The sequence below is a fragment of the Neopsephotus bourkii genome, unplaced genomic scaffold (assembly GCF_033783945.1).
Source record: "Neopsephotus bourkii isolate Nb327-2 ecotype Australia unplaced genomic scaffold, CSIRO-AGI_Nbou_v1 NB_882, whole genome shotgun sequence".
NCBI classification, from domain to species: Eukaryota; Metazoa; Chordata; class Aves; order Psittaciformes; family Psittacidae; genus Neopsephotus; species Neopsephotus bourkii.
The window spans coordinates 1,353,634-1,370,607 of NW_026901376.1; the positions used below are offsets into that span (position 1 = coordinate 1,353,634).

The 16,974-nt window shown below is 43.4% G+C and overlaps 1 protein-coding gene and 1 long non-coding RNA gene across 8 annotated transcripts in view; one reads left to right on the top strand and one right to left on the bottom strand.

Annotated features, from left to right (window-relative positions):
• Nucleotides 1-16,974, top strand: part of MAD1L1 (mitotic arrest deficient 1 like 1) — a 372,249-nt gene that overhangs the window by 224,401 nt on the left and 130,874 nt on the right. The window lies entirely within an intron of this gene.
• LOC133214258 (uncharacterized) lies at nucleotides 14,241-15,836 on the bottom strand. The gene is made up of 2 exons (XR_009726066.1): nucleotides 15,754-15,836; nucleotides 14,241-15,014 (listed from the first exon to the last, which is right to left on the bottom strand). It is a non-coding gene; the product is annotated as an uncharacterized LOC133214258 (long non-coding RNA).

A 16,974-nucleotide genomic window follows, 5' to 3' on the forward strand; every position in this document is an offset into this window, starting at 1 on the left:
CAAAAAGGGGGAAAAAAAAAGGATGATCATCAGGAAAATTGCTATAATGGTAAGATAATTAGAACGCAGAATGATTAATATTAGTGTGCTGCATTGGCAAGGACTGTGCAAGTTGACATAATAGGCCTCTTCCATATCAAATGTGGGGTTTCAGCATTTGGTTTAACACTTTCATGTGACTTTAATAGAGTTCATAACTGAAACAGGCGTTTGGTTCTCGTGTAATGTTGCACAGTGCTTTTCGTCTCCTATGGCTGCTACAAGGAGCTTCTTGTATTTCCTTTTGTAACTACTGATTACTGAAGTATGAAAACCACCCTCACCATGAAGCCCTCCTACACTGTCCTGAATGCTCAGCCAGACACGAATTCCTAAGTGTGCTCTTCATGTTGTGCTGATGAAAATGGACTTTCCTAAAAGGAAACATCTCTGAAGTTCTTCAGAAAATGGTTGTCTTCTTCTCAAGGAATAAATACCAGGACTCGAGAGATCCAGTACTGACATTACTTTTGAAAAAGACTCCTATAAATGTCTAATGTATCACGAGCTCCTGCCTGTTTGTTACCTTCACCCTATCACTTGGACAGTCCCCCAGCCAGCCCTCCTGTGTGGGCTCCTACTAAGCCCTTGTTACATACCAAGACTAAACTGGTGCAAGAAACTAGATTTAGCACCAGATTTAATCACTGGTTTTGTAGGCTGGTTGAGTTTGCAGAATTACCTCAGTGAAACACACATGGTCCCCATCTCTACCGGATGTCACAGACGCATGAGGAGTTGTTCTCCTTCACTCCTGGCAACCCCATGTGCTCATGGGCCACGTCTGTTGGCATTTTGTCTCCCTCCATTTTCACCAGTTGCTTCTGAGTAGGCTTGGGCCGTTTTACAAGGATCTGCAGTGGCTTAGACATTGTCTGTTGTCTGCTCCCTGTGTTGGGGCACTCGTGGTAGCACAAGCTTGGCCTTCCCCCTGCCTCTGCGCACTGCAGAGATCAGGCGCATCCTTCGTTACAGCCAGATTTAACATTGGTGCTTTGTGGCAGAAAATCCCCTGACTTCAGTAGTGCTTTTTTTCCCTCTCACCCCTTGCCTGTGTAAATAAACCCCCTTTTTTCCTTCAGCAGTGGGAGAGTGCACTGCCCGAATTCCCCCCTCTGCTCCCGCACACAGCGTGCGGGGCCTCTGGCTGCTGTTACAAAGGGATATCGGAAAGGAATCGCAGTCACGCAGCTGTGCAGTGAATATGTAAAGAGGGTTTGGTGTGGTGTGTATTTTGTGGATTATTTTCTCTCTCCTTCTGACCCTCCCTCAGATGAAATCCCTGCACTTCATCCGTCCCTCCGGGTTGGGCAATCAGCAGGTACGATCAAGGTCTGTAAGGAGGCAGTGGTCAGGCATACCAAGCAGTTGCACTAAGACTAATGGGGAACAAAGCTGGGAACAGAAGACAGAGAAATATGGCAGAATAAGATTCATTAGGGATCAGATTCAATAACTGTAAAATGATGAGAAGTTTATGATCAAAGGCTTACTTCAAGCATTTTAATGACACAGTCATTTAATCCATTTAAAGCAGATAGATAAGGAGTTAAGTGAAATCTACAGCAGTCGTCTTTCTGAGCTGTTTATGAACCTGTTGCAGGCTACAGATCACTGTGAAAGGCACAGGATGGATGCCTGCTATAGTAATTGAATAGCATATAATGGGCTACCAGTCTTTACAGCCTGATTTACATGTTTGGTTGGTACAACTTAATGCAAAAGCTTGTGGTTTGTCTTAGAAGCATGCGTGGTTCCTGAGCTATTTCTCGTGTGTCTGTTCCTAGCAAGAGAACTGAATGAAAGAGAGGGCAGAATTACTTTAAAACCTTTCTGTGCCAGGATATTTAATTCTCAGTGTGTGTATCTGCTCTGAAAGTAGCATCAGTTTAGGCTGTTGTAGTGACAAGGTTCAGATGGGCTCTGACATTTGAACCACCCTGTCACCTACTATGAGAACTACAGATCTTAAAGCAAACTGGTAGGGTCAAGGGGACACAGAAGGTTGTTTTCATCTTTTCCTTCCACTGTTGGACTTGTGCCAGCTCTCTTGGTGACTCTCCTTGGTTAGTCAGCTTCCTTCCCAGCTTTTCTTGCCAAACTCTGGACACCAGGATGGCGCTTTGTTGTGCTCACGGAAAGCAGTGCTCCCTCAGTCCCGCATTCTCTCTTGCTTTTAGTCACCTGGCCACTATGAAGCCAATTATAGCTGGGGGACTGTGTGTGTCTACAGACTGCACCACCTTCTATTTCTCAGGCTGCTCTCTTCAATGCTCCTCTCTCAGCGTGCACACTCCCGGGTTTATAACATAGCTAACAGCTCCTGTGTCCCACATACTCCTTCAGTAAAGGAGTACTCTCCTTTCGTTAAACACTTTGTCTACACACACTTTGCACAGCTTGAGAAGCAAGCAGAGGGGGCTCTTTCTCTACTCACAGCTCGAGGCTTGTTGAGCTGTAGGAAGCAAAGTAGTCGCCGCTACTGCATTGTTTAAGGCTGTGTTACAGCACTGGCTGTGCATGCTGCAGACACAGCAGCAGAGTTGGTATCAAGCTGGTAGGGAACAGGGAGAATTTGCAAGGGCTCCAGGCCATCTTGTTTTCTACTTGCACAGAAAGTTCCTGTCCCGCAGTGGTATTGATTAGTTTTAAAATAGGAAGATGATAAATGGAGATCTCAGGTGGTTCTGGGAGATGTGACTGCAATGGTTGGAGGTGTTTAAATAAAGCCTGGAATATCTTCTCTTACCTCATGCTGGTTTTCTTGCTGGTCCCAGGAGGGATCTGCTGATGTCTAGCATCAGTTTGGTCCCATGGAGGGGCCTTTGTGCTTTACATGGCAGCTACCTCCATCCTCACTCCAGCTTCTCTCCCCCATGCTCACTACCCTTCCAATGCGATCTTTGGGATGCCTGTTAAATACTCAAAGGGGGCATATAAGACAGATGGGGACAAACTTCTTAGCAGGGCTTGTTGCAATACAAGAAGGGGTAGTGGTAAACTAAAAGGGGTGAGTTTTAGACTAGATAGAAGGAAGAAATTTTTCACAGTGATGGTGCTAAACCAATGGCACAGGTTGCTTGGAGAGGTGGTGGGTGCCTTACCCCTGGAAACATTCAGTCAGGTTGGATGGAGCTCTGAGTAACCTGACCTGTTCATTGAAGGGCGATTGGACTAGATGACCTTTAAAGGTCCCTTCTAGCACAAACCATTCTGTGATTCTGTGATTGTCAGATTCTGGTGCAGTTAAAGTTTGCCTTTGATCCTTCTTGGGTACAGCAGATCAGTCTTTGCAGAAGTCAAACCCTTTGTCCATGTGCTCCTCCCAAGGAGGCTTCATGGACTGCTGGACCTGGTAACCCATTCTTTGCTGCCCATCTCACGCGGCAGAGCAGTAATCCTGGTTTTGCTTAGTAGTGCTTCATTTTAAATAGGAGACTATCTCAGTTAACAGATTTTGAGAGAGGCAAATGCATTTGTGTGTGGTTTAACTCAATATACAGCCTGCAGAGCTGAAGTGAAGGTGCTGATCAGTTCCTACAGTTGAGATAGCATTCAGAAAACAAATTAGAGTTTGCAGCTGGGAAGGATCCAGGCAGAACTTAGAAAATTGAATGGTATTCTCAAGTTCAACATGGCTAAGATGGTTGCTGATCCAGAGAAAGCAGGCATGTGTTGAGGAATTAGGGATGCTTGGGATTTTTCTGTTCAGGATAGAGAGGCAGCCATGTTACAGTCTCGGGTAGGGCTTTCTTAATATGGATTAGAATTCCTAGCACTGGCAAGGAGGTAGCTGTGGGGAACTGATCTTGAAGTTAGTGAGCTGGGTTTATCTATTGCAAAAGGCCAGTTAATAGCTGAAGCTTCTCAGTGTGTCACCTCATGATGTTCCAGGAGTTTCCTGAGGGCAGAACCAAAATCACTTATGCATCTGAACCCTGCTTGATGAGCATGAAGCACCACAATCATGTTGTTGTTACTGTGAGATGCGTGTGCTAGGAAGGGAATAATCTGGGATTACAGGGGTAAATAGTGCTTGTTCAAGTTGTTGGCTTCCTTGCTTCACCTCTACTCTGCAGTTCATCAGGTGCCTTGTTGACTGCAAAGGTGCTCAAAACTAGATGGCAGATGCTGCCATCAGAGGGCAGCTGTGGAAGATGGATGAGTGATCAGCAGCAGGGTGTTAGATGGGAACACGATAAATAGTTTGTTAAAGCTCTGGCTTTAATGAAGGAGAATGGTTGTTTTACAAAGAATGAGTACACTGTACACATGTGGTCAAGAGGGATGTATCTAGAATCATAGAATCATAGAATAGTTATGGTTGGAAAGTACCTTAAGATCATCAAGTTCTAACCCCCCTGCCATGGGCAGGGACACCTCGCTCTAAACCATATTACCCAAGGCCTCGAGATGTGCTTGTGTTTTGTGACTTCTTTCTTGAGCTTTCACATCTCAATCCATCTTTCTTTCCTCACCATCACCCAGAAGAGAACTCCTTAAGTTAACTTTATTCCCTTTAAATCAGGATGGAAACTCCTCGATTTAAAGCCTGGTGACCAAGAAAGATGGCAGGTGACAAACCTGGTCCCAGTCTCTGGTTTTTTGCACTCTAATCTCCAAATAAGCCTTGTACTTTTCCAGTGAGCTGGATTACATTGGTATGGATCAACATGCACGTGTTCAAGTTGTCGTTACAACTGTGAAAAAGACATTTCCTTTAGGGGAGAAAAGCACAATCCCAGTGCCTGGATCTTAAGTGTCATTCTGCTTTTCCATCACCTGAGGATTTGAGCAGCTCAGCCACTCTGACATATTAAAATGAACATAGATTTGGAAGTATTTTTATATTTAGAAGCATTGATTCTAATGTAATTTCTGTACAAATTAGAATTCTCCTTGAGAAAGATTAAACTGCCAGTGATAACATCTCGGTTCTTGTTATGTCTGAGAGGAATAAATGCTGAAGTTACAGAATTGTCTGGAGGCTTAGAAAGTAAGAGGGGGAATTAATGATATGAGAGAGAATGGATGAAAGTACTGGATAACGCTTCTTCTGAATTGGAGGAAGTGGGATGAGTTGAATTAAGAGGTTTATGGCCAAAAAGAATATCCATTTAGTCTGAGCTGCTGAATAACACACAAAATACAGGTTTAAGAGAAATCTCTACCCAGTGACTTGTGGTGGCTTCACAGACCCTTTTTAATAAGATATCAAATTTTGATTTAGAGATACTAAGTAATAGACAATGTATTGGTTTCCCTGCTTAGTCATCTCTATTAAAATATATGTATATATTATTCCCAGTTGGCTGACTTCCCCATGAGCTATTGGGTTCTCGCTACGCTTTTGTTGCTGGATTAAAGAACCGTTTAGTGTCAGATTTCCACCAAAGAGCCTGATCAAATTGCTTCAGCCTTCTCCATAGTAAATGCAATAGTTGGATTTCCATTCATTTCTTTTTGTGGGATATGTTCTTCAGACCATGAATCATTCATGGGAATCTTCTCACACCTTTCCTTAATTTTCAGCAGCCCTCTGACACATGCCCAGCTTCCCTGGATGCAGCAGCACTGTAGTGGTCTCATCAGTGTTGCATTCAGAGGCAGTGTTATTTCTCTAGCCCTACTCATAGGAATGTGAAGATTCTCACTGTTCCTTCTCTTTTCTCCCCACTGCATTAAATTGGAGGTTACCCTGAGTTATTAACCATGGTCAAAAGCCTTCCTCACAGACATTGTCTACCAGAACATATTGCATACCTGAGACTCCATTCTGTGCTTTGGGATGTCTTAGGATGCATTTGAATTCCAGTGGAACAGTTGTGCCTAGCACAATCAGATTTCTAAGCGATCTTTGTGGGTTTTGTTGTTTGCTACAATTCTGCCTTTGTGTTACCTGCATATTTTACTAAGGATTTCTTATTTTCTCGTGTATCTCAGAGATTGAATGCTGCATAGGAGTGGTGAAAGAAGCAATTCTTATTGGAGGCAACTGGGAAATGGCGCTATTAGTTCATCAGCTTCCAGGCCATTTAAAAACTGCTCTAGTCTGATTTTGCATCATGCTGGTTTTAACAGAGAATGTGATTTTGATACCGAGGCAAATATTTCACAGAATTCCCATTCTGTTGTGTCAACAGTGTTATCTTAATTAGGTAGACTTGAAATCTCCTCAAGTCTATTTGACAAGACCTGTTTTCCATGAAATTGTGTTACTTGCTTCTTTCTGCTCTCTTCTTCTAATGGAGTTATGTATCAGTTCTGTCTTGTGAGTTAAGGGGATTCAGTTTGCTGCCTTCTGGAAGCTTCATGACAAGTGAACGAGGCAGCAGATAACTTGATCTGTATGAGGCGAGCTGCTTAATCTCATTTCTCGGTCTTCACAGTCTATTCACCAGCCTATGCTATCTCACTCCCACTGCAGTAAATGCAAACTGTGCAGATCAATAGTGCCAATGGGTGATTAGTAATTTGCAAACTTCAGGAAGTGAATTCATCCAATTCGAGGTTTTAAGTTGGAGAAGAAAGTAGAGGAGTGATCGTGCGGGCTGAAATGACGGATGCAGGTATTTCCTCTCAAGTGAAATGTAAGCATCGTTGAGCTCTGTTAAGCAGGACCATAGCAGAGGTTTGTTCTCCTTTTGCAGTGATTACAGAAAATAATGTTTTCTCGAAAATCACTAACATCAAATATGCTTTTCCTTTATCACCTCTCTTGATCTTCTTCTTCACTGTTGACCTGCTGAAGGATAAAAATGGATAAATTTATGCAAGGAAGATTTTTATCATTATTCTCGAGGTCACTTTTTGCTGGTTCGGGCAGATGGAGTCAGAGGTGCTTGGCTCCTCCTCAGTATCAGCTTCAGGCAGAAACTCCCTGCTTTCTGTCAGTACATCCCAAAGGCATCAAAGACTATTTGGGGGTTCTGCTTGTGAAAGCAACTCGGAAAAATGCTTTTAGCTCCCTCGGAGAGCTTGTGTACTGTTGAAGGTTGCAGTAAATAGCAGTAGTTTTAAAACCAAAGGTTTAAGGTATTAAAACCAAAACAGTAGCTGAAATATTAAAAATGACCAGGTCATTGCTATAATAGTCTAAGGAAGGCAAAATGCAGTCCCCCATAGCAAGTGGGATCTGCCCCATGAAAGTCAGTGTGATTGCATGCTGAAAGCTGCTGTCTGAAAACCAGGAAGCTTGTCTTTGGGATTTGCTCAAACAAAGCTGCAAAGATGCCTTCTCAACCACAGCTCGTCTGTGTTCCTGAGTTATGCATGTGTTATCTAATTAAAACTTAATGGCAAAGAAGTAACTACCGCAGAGCAAGAGCATGTTGTGGTAGCTGTTGTGTAAGGCTGAGCTGTCCTCTCCTTGCTGCTTTGTTGCACTGAGGCTGGAGAGCTGGTTTCCCACTGCGAAACACCAGAAAACTGGAATTTCTCCTCATTCTCAATGTTCTTTCATAAAAACGTTGTGATTCATGTTGGCAATGAGGAAAGGGATGCTAAAAATCAAACCCTGAATTTTATACAGCAGGATATACTGTGTTTTGACTGAGCTTTTGTAGGGTCTTAACAGTTTATAGGTTGACATGGCAGTCATAAGTCTGGGGAAACTTGGCAGTAACGTTTGAAATCATTGCCCCTTCACATCTCTGAGCAAAATGTGCTTGTTGCTCTCCAGCCCATTAGTAGGGTGAAGTAAAACTGGTGAAATGAAATCAAACAGGAGATAGGACAGTTGTATTTCAGACCATTAAGTCGTGCAGTTTTGTGTCTACCACATATATTTCAAGATAGATTAAAATTGGTTTGGGCTCAACTTTGTAGCAGTCTGAGCTTGAATAAAGATGCATTGTTGGAGATGAATAGGTACAAGGCAGGTCTAGCATGTTGACAGAGTCATTTTGCTAATGGGCTGGTGATCCCACTGTGTGTGACGTTCATAAGCATTTTCCCATATCTCTGGTTCACATTGCCTGTAAGAACAATAGTTGAATAGTAGTTAAAGCTTTGCAGGCAGCCAAAAAGTATTCTCCCCCCAGTGGAAGCCAAGAAAGTGTATTGAAGCAGATGGTTGTGCTGATACAAGTCCCCACCATGGGCAGGCTCCCACAGCACATGGGGTGTGAAGTGGTGGGGAGGGTGTAGCTTATGTCACCTACCGAGGTGCAGCGGAAACCAAAACCCTGCCCTTGTGCCAGAAATGTTTTTCTCCTTGTCATGGGAGTAGAAAGCTTTAAACTGAAGCTCTTCTCTGCAGCCAAGGCTCAGGTGGATCCCTTGTGATCCTGCCCCTCTTCTCCCCTCTGCTCCGTTATCACTTGAAATTCCCCTACCTTAGCCCAAGCATTTTTTTCCCACATGGAGACTTTCCAGGTCTCAGCGATACAATGGGTAAATCAAAGCCAAGTTACCAGCTCATGCTTTCTCAGGCTCTATGTAACTAGCGAGAGGTATTGATTTAGTTTTGATGTGATGTACTTTATAAATATGCATGAGGATTTAGGGTTATTTAACTGTGCTTTTTAATTCTCCTTGCATTGCTGACTCTTCCAGTCGAGAGTTTCTTTGTATGCACAGCAAGGTGCTCCGTGACAGCCCTGTTCTCACTGCCTGGGACCTCTCTAACGTTTGTTAATCCCAAGTCAGTAGAAACTCTTAATGATCAAGGAATAAAAGGACACAAAGCGATACCCTTCTGCATGGGGACCAAGGGAGCAGAGTCCAGCTCCCTCAGGAGCTGGGTAAGGAAACCTGGGACCAGAAAGTGATCGTCAACAGGTGGGGAGGAGGAAGGAGATGGAGGAGAGCTTCTCCATGCTTCTGGATAAGGGGAATATGCTCTTTTCATCAGGGATCCTATGACTTGCTTAAATAAATGAAATAACCTCATCAAATGGTAAAAAGGGATGGAAAATCAAATGTTTGCCTGTTTGCCCTGAGGAGCTGGAAGCAAATGTAGCCACTGAATTGATATTGGGGTGTTTTAGATACTCAGGTCTCTTACTTGAGAAAGAGCAGAACAAGATAGGGTTCTGCATATTCAACATAGCTAAGTGAAACTGCACTTTGGGATGAATAATGTAGGTAGCTACATGGATAATTAAGAAAGGTATGTGTGTATATATATGGTCTCTGAGATACTGGGAACTCCCTATTTGCTCTTTCACTTCTCCCTCTACCAAATGATCCATTACTAGAGAAAGAGCCATTTCCTCCTGGTACCTGGTTGGATGTTGAGGTGGGGAAAATGAGCTCTCCCCAGGGGCAAGCTGTGTCAAGACAAACACCACATCGCTGAGAAGTGGCTGTGACAAAAAGAGTGAAACTTGGCAATTGTTCTCTGGCTCCTCTTCCCCTCAGTGTGTTGCAAGGACATGTTTTGTTTCCTCATTATTATCTTCTGCTTGGCCAGCACAGGAGTGTGGGAGGCAATAACCTCTCTCAGTGAGAGGCTGCAGTGGAGCTTGTTTAACCTGGAGCATGTTTGCTATAAAACCCACTCAGACACTGCCCTGCTGCTCGAGGAGGCTGTCAGAAATGAGTCCTCCAAACCATTTGTGTCTGTCACAGTTTCTATATGATGTGAAAGGCAACTTGACTTGCTCTTTAAGTGGAACTGCTTCCAGCTTGAGGCAGGGAGTCTGTTAACAACAAGGGGTTAGCTCTGTGCTGTGGCCGAGGCTGAGGGTGCATGTTCATTCACTGAAAGCATGGCGAGCTTTGTACCCTGCCAGGTCAGAGTTATACATGCAAGGATATATAATAGCACTGTCATACACATTAAATTACAGGATCAAAACATGAAGCCTTTAGGAAGTCTCAGCATTGCTGTTAATGCTGTTGTGGTTAACCTCAGCAATCAGCCCGTGCAGTGTTTGCTGTACAAATACACAACATGATAGACAGCAATTTTGTCGCTTATGTTTTAGGCTGTTATATGCTCAGCTGAGCTTAGATGGGTCCTACCATCAGATCCGGAAGGCTGTGGCTTTTGCATAATTTGTAATTATTCATCTTTATTTTTATATAAGTTGCTATCTAAAAAACTAACCCGTAGAAGTTTTGGGTTTGCTCTAATGAGATATTATTAACTGGAAAATCTTCTTATATTGCACTTCTCCTTTTCATTATGGAGTCTAGGAAGAGGGACCTCTGTTGTACTTCGCTTTGAACACCGAGGGTACCAGCCTGGCACAGCCAATTTGTGCTGCTTTTTTACTCAGGGATCTCCCCTTGAAATCCCACCTGAATCCATTCCAAAGTAGAGCTTTACCAGGAAATGCAGAATTAAGGAGGCGTTTTATAGGGCATCACTGGGAGGGAAAGCTTTGAATGGTTGAATATCTGGACTGGGGTAAACGCTACAAACTCCCTTCACTTCAAGTATCTTCTCTCTTATCTCTTGTACAGTATCTGCATGTGCATGTTGCTTGCAGAATAAAGAGAGCAACAAAGAAGTAGTTTAATTTCTTGCATTTGGAACTGTGTGCACTTCTCCTCACCAGCTCGGTCTGGTCTGACACTTCTCGACAGTATTCTTGGCCAAAGTGACTTCATTTGTATGGGGAGGTTGATAAAATGTTTTTTGAAATTCAGATCTGTGAGAACCAGAGTTTCTCACCATGAAGTTAAGTCTTATCTCTGAAAAAGAATTCCTGTAACACAAACTAAAAGCTCTTTGGGGCTGTTTTCAGAACTGACAAACTGCTTTTTACTTTCACTGTCTATCAAAGGGGTTTGAACCATCACAGGTCTTCTCTGCACACTACCAGGGTGTAAATAATAGCAACTTTTTATGGACATTGTTCTCTGGACTTGAAACAACTGGTGTAGAAACCCTGGAATTCAAAGCTCCAGGTGGTAACAAACCATCCCAGAGCAGACTGTGATTTTCCTCCATTTCAGTAAAAGGAAGAGCAGCAATTGAAAAGGACAGTGAACATCTGAATGCTTTTTCCCTCTCAGATTATCCCAACTCCACACCATTCCGTGTCTTCTTGTCCTGACTCTTAACCTTCTGATCACGTTTGTTTGCATCCCTGACCTCATCTGAATGCCTCACTCAATGCAAATTATAGTCTTGCATCCTCCAGGGGATAATGCATTTCAAAGTGGGTATAGAGGAAAGATTTCCTATTTAAAACTGTACCTGAAGGGCTTCAGCACCACTGCTGAGACATTTTCTTTTATTACTTGTATTGCAGCAGTGCCCAGAATGTGTTATATGTTGTACCCAAAGATGTGGTCTGGTGTTAGAGCAGTGTGATTAGGTGATTAGAGCTTTTCTGTCCATGATACAGCCCAAGTCCAACTCTGACTCATTGCTAATTTGCTGTAGATGCTGTGGTAAAAGAGAGCCATAGGCAGGAATATCAATGAGCATGTGTAGTTGTGGCAGGTCAGCTCAGGAAGGGAAAGAAAAAGCCCTGTGGAAGTCCTTGTGGGAGAAGCAGCTGATCCAGGTATTGAAGGTGGCATTTACTGATAGAGTGGAGAAGGTAATACGGGATTACTGGTGTCATTGCTTGTGAGGGTAAGGACCCTGAAATCTGTTCCTCTGGTGGGAACTGTAGAGGAGTTACTGAGGATGAAGAGGCACAACTCAGATTATCTTTACCTTTGCTGTTCTGGAAATGACTAACATGGGTGTTTAGGAGAAGGGTTCCCAGAATCAAGGTGTGTGGAAAAGAGGTCACATCACTGAGGCAAGGAGAAAGACCTTGCTGCTTTGGAGAAGAAACAGCAGGGATTTGCCAAGAACTGGCTAAGGGGAGGATGTAAAGGTTGCCCAAGTGAATTTCTGCTGTCAGGTTTCAGGGTTGTGCACACTGCAGATGTACACACAAAGATAGACGATGGAGAGAGAAAAAGAGTGAGAAAGAGGGAAGGGAATCACCATGAGACCTGGTGCAAACAAGTGAGCCTCTGCCCAACACCCAGCACCTTCTGGGTTATTTTTTACCTCCAACTGTTCCTGATTTCAAGTGCACACACTGCAAAGCTGCGAGGAGCAGGTGGTGGTTGTTGCTTATTTGTTAGCTTGCTTTGTCTCATCTTTGCAATCCATTTTTGTTAATACAGCTCCTTTTCTGAGGGCTTTAAAGATCCCTCGGTGTAGTTATCTTCTGTGACAGAGGGAGCTGGGGCTGCTGAGCGTGCTGTGCTTTGTGCACTGGCTACAGAGGGAATTCTTTGGGATGCAGTTTACTGTGGGTTTTACTCTAATCACTTTAACAAGCCTGAGCAAAGAAACAAAAGGAACAAAACCAAGAAAGAGAATTTCCATTAAAATGGCATTTCCTAAGGTAGGATTAAGCTTTCAAGGCTGCCTGCTACTAGATGCAGAAATGCTTCCTATAGCCCTTTGTAGGACAGAGCTGAGTAACCAATTTTGGGTTTGGTTTTAAAAAGCTGTTAAAAATAAATCAAGGTAGATGAGAAGCTGTTCACCTGTATAGTGAGCCCTAGTAAATAAGCTGCTGCAACAAGAGCTATGTTTGTTGGGGACCTTGCCTGTGCCTTTCTGATAAATTCCAGTTTTGCATTCACACTGGGTTTTTGGTCTCCATCTTAGAGTAAAATTTACCATGGGTATTGGGGGAAGACTACCAGTGGACAATTCTTGACATGAATGCTATAGCACTAACTGTAAGCTGAAGATAAATACAATCAAAGATAACTTGTAATGATTTGTGACTTCTCTGGTTTCATAATTCAGTAAAAGCAACAGGGTATTCATTGGCTATGTGCAGAGCCCTGTGCCTTGGTGCCTGTGTTTCCTCACAAAGATCACATGTTTATGGAGGAACAAACCAGTTAATTCCAGAAACCTGAATCCTTAGCAAAGTCATGCGTTTCTGTTACAGCTTGAAATGTGTATAGGTTCTGTGGTCAGGAGGAAGCACTGAATTCCAGCATCTTTCCTCCAGCCCTCAGCCCTCCAGAATCGTCACCTTCTTTGAAAGCTCTCTTCTTTCTGGGACCAGTTCTTTTTTTTTGGGAACACCTCTTTTCAGCACCACCTTTCTTTCTGGAGCCCCAAGCCCCTGGTTTTCCCTATCTAAATAGTCAAAATCATGGATCAGCTTGTGATCAGTTCCTTAAGCAGTGATTCTGTCTCATGTCTCTCTGTGTTTGGAGGATTCAAGATGTTCCCCTTTTGGTTTAGTGCAGGTCTTACCAAAACTTACAGACATGCTCATGCTCTGCTTGCAATAAGCAAGTAGCATCTTCTGCTTGGGAGTTCAAAACTTCACTTTCAGACATCCACCACATGCATATACACAATTATCGGCCATGTGTTCACAATTTAAACTACTTTTTGCCTCCAGAAGGTAGCAAATGGATGCAAGAGCATTCCCTGGCTAGTTGAATGCCTTTCAAACACTCCCCTTGCACCACCCTTCCAGTTGATGCTTTATGCTTTGTATCTAAGAAACTTCCCCATCTGTTTCCTACAGATAGATGCAGTCTCTATTTCAGATGTCCTTCCAAGGTAACTACTGACCCATCATTTCTTTAAAGCTGATGCAGTCTTCTAAGCTCCTTTGATTGTTTCTAAGTTCCCAAGTATTGAATAATGTGTCCCACTCTGGAATGCTCAGAGGTTTTTCTCTTAAGAAGTCAGCATGGAAACATTCCTTAGCTCAGAAAGCAGTGGTGTGTATCGCTTGTGTTTGGGTGGTGCTCATTGTGTGTGAGAGTCACGCAAAGAAGAAATGGTCCTTCCCTTGAAGAGCTTCCAATTGTCAGCCTTTTCTCAGCAGGGGCAAGCACAATCTGTTGCATTGCAAGCGAGGAGCGATTAAACTCAGCTGTCCATATGCTCTGCCAGAATTGATTGTGCTGCTCAGAAATCAGAATCTTTTAAGGTTGATAGACATGAAGAAAAAAAAGACACTTTAAGTGTATGCCAACCTCATCTATGGGTTTTGGCAGCTTTGTTTTCAAATGCGTTAAACAGGAGGAGCCTACGAGGATGTGAAAGCAGTTGAAAATCCTTGATAGTGCTTGCTGGCATTGTATCCTGACAGTCACTGCCTCCTTGGGACGTGTGAACTTCTTTAACTTCATTACTGATGTACATAAACATATTCACAACAGCTGAAACTATTCCCTTTGCTACCAGTTCTACCTTCTGATTAGAAATACCTGCAGTAGATGAATAGATCTTAAATGGAGTCGTTAAGGACTGAATGTTTCATCAAATGTAAAGCAGTCCACATCGTTTTAAGTACTTTATTCTTACCTGTGGGCCTGTGAAAGTGAGTTGAGTGGAAAGAAAAGCTTTTATAGCTCCTGGAGAAAGACATCCCTGAATTGGGACTGCACAGTTTTCAAACAACCAGGAGGAGAGACGCCAGGGTAAGTTCAGGCCTTTTCAAGGTGCTGTCACTGGCAGCTTTCATTGTTCTTCTAAACAACTCCTCTTCTAAAGGAAAAGTTTCTGGTTTTCAGAGATTAAAGCAGTCCTGTCTTCATTCATTGCTTCGTCACTTGACTGATTCTTCCCTAATGGGGAAAGTACTTAGGAAGTTTTTGAGCTGCAATTTCAACATGTAGCCCAACATACTGACTGTTTGCCGATAATGTAGTTTGAAAAATGACACAATCCATCAGAGCAGTTATCTCCTCAGGGTGGTTTTTGCAAGCTGGGAGATACAACAGGGAAGGAAGGAAGGAAAGCAGCAGCATCTGACTTGAGCTTGTTCTTCTGTTCTAGATGGCAAATCGGCTCCGTGTCAAACTCTCTTTTCCATAGTCCTTTGTCAGAAAGTTCTTTGATCATCGGAGTGTCCCATGTCCCAGAGCGTTTAGAGCATACTGCACTGGGACAACATTTATGTCTTGCGTCTGTGGTGGCTGTCTCACGTAATGGCTCTGCAGTGGGGACACAAGTGGTGGGGTGACTCTTCGCAGTGGTATGCAAGAGAGTTTTCCTCATGCAGACCCTGGGGCACATGTCTGGAAGGCTGAGGATAATGCATCAAAACAACGTTATTTCACAAACTAGAACATATTAACATGGTGAGTCAACAAATCATCTCTCTAAAATGTCCGATGCCCTTCTGAGAGCACGGAAACAGTTTTGCTGCCTTAAGCACCAAATCAGTTAGTTAGCATCTTGCTTTCCAGAAATGAATAATTCACTCTTCTACTAAGTGTCAGCCTGACTTGGTTGCAATCAATCAAGGTATTTATTGCTTCCTCCTAAATTGAAGGTCTTTGTACATTTTTCTGACAAATCTGCACTACCAGCTCAGTGTTATTCCTTGAAAGAAGAATCAATGAGCACCAGCAGTTCTCTGTAGCGCAAGTTATTTACTTTTCAGCATCTCTACAATTTCCATGTTTTAAAGTATTGGGAAAAATAGGGGTACAGAGGGGGTGATGCTGAGAAACTAGCAGTAGCATGTCATCTGCACTGCTTGAGACACTGGCCATGATGTGCTGTGAGCAGAACATTCTACTGAATGAACCAGGGACAGGGTGGCTTTCCAATAGAGGGACTGTCTATAGATCATATATTGATTGCATCTCCCAAATGTCTCATAGTTCTGTATAAAGACACAATGAGCTTAAACTGATTTAGTCAATTCTTACATTCAGGCCACGTTTCCAAGCCTGAAGCACACTTTCCATGCTTCTTGGAGAAATCAGGGATACACTCCTATGTGCTGCAAGATGCTTTTTAACTCTGCTAAGCAATACCTCCTGCCATGTGTTGGTTCATCACAGAAGCAGCATCTGGATCTGCTCTTGGACAGTTGCACCAGCTCCTATTCAAAGAGTGTCCATCTCTTCTGTACCACACCTTTCAAATGCCTCTGTTTGGTGGCACTGGGCCTTCTTCATCAGTAGCCCCAGATTAGAAATTATTTTCTAAATGAGGAAATCTGGTTTAGATCTTCTCACCCAACATCCAAACCATCATTTTCCAGGCTTCTGTTGCAGAGCTGAAAGGGCAGAATTCTGATAAGACTTAGTTTATTGTGGAAGGAAGAGCAGCTGACAGAGAAAAGCAGCTATTTATGTTTTCCAGAGCTAAAGGGATTCCAGAACACTGTTTGCTTTCTCCAGTGCCTGGTTTCTTACCAGCATTAGGGTTTCATTTCCTTCAAATGCTAGTGAGGTTTGAATGCTGCTTTCCAGCCATGACTCCTCCTAGAGCCAACCAAAGTCACTCCCAACCTTCAGAAACTTGGAAGAACACTCCAGATAATTGAAGTTGTGATTCTATTTTGGATGTCTGGTATCCCATACACCTGCGACTGTTCCCTTCCATCAGAAACTGGCTCTGGTCTGCATCTATTTGGAAATCCATAGAATGGCAATAAGTTTCCCAGAGCCTTGAACTGGAGACTGCATCTTTCCATACCTCTGCTCCCCTCACATAGAATCGTAGAATGGTTTGGGTTGGAAAGGACCTTAAGATCATCTATTTCCAACCACCTGCCATGGGCAGGGACACCTCACACTAAACCATGGCACCCAAGGCTCTGTCCAACCTGCTTGAACACTTCCAGGGATGGAGCGTTTACAACTTCCCTGGGCAGCCCATTCCAGTGCCTCACCACCCTCACAGTAAAGAACTTCTTCCTTATATCTAACCTGAACTTTCTCTGTTTAAGTTTAAACCCATCATCCCTTGTCCTATCACTACAGTCCCTAATGAAGAGTCCCTCCCCAGCATCCCTATAGGCCCCCTTCAGATACTGGAAGGCTGCTATGAGGTCTCCACGCAGCCTTCTCTTCTCCAGGCTGAACAGCCCCAACTTTCTCAACCTGTCTTCGTATGGGAGATGCTCCAGCCCCCTGATTGTCCTCATACCATCAGCCCTTATTGTCTCTTTTTAGGTTTTTTGATGGTAGTTTGTTGTGGAGTTGTACAGGATCTCTCACTCCAGGATCCCTGTCTCACTTGGTTTCTTT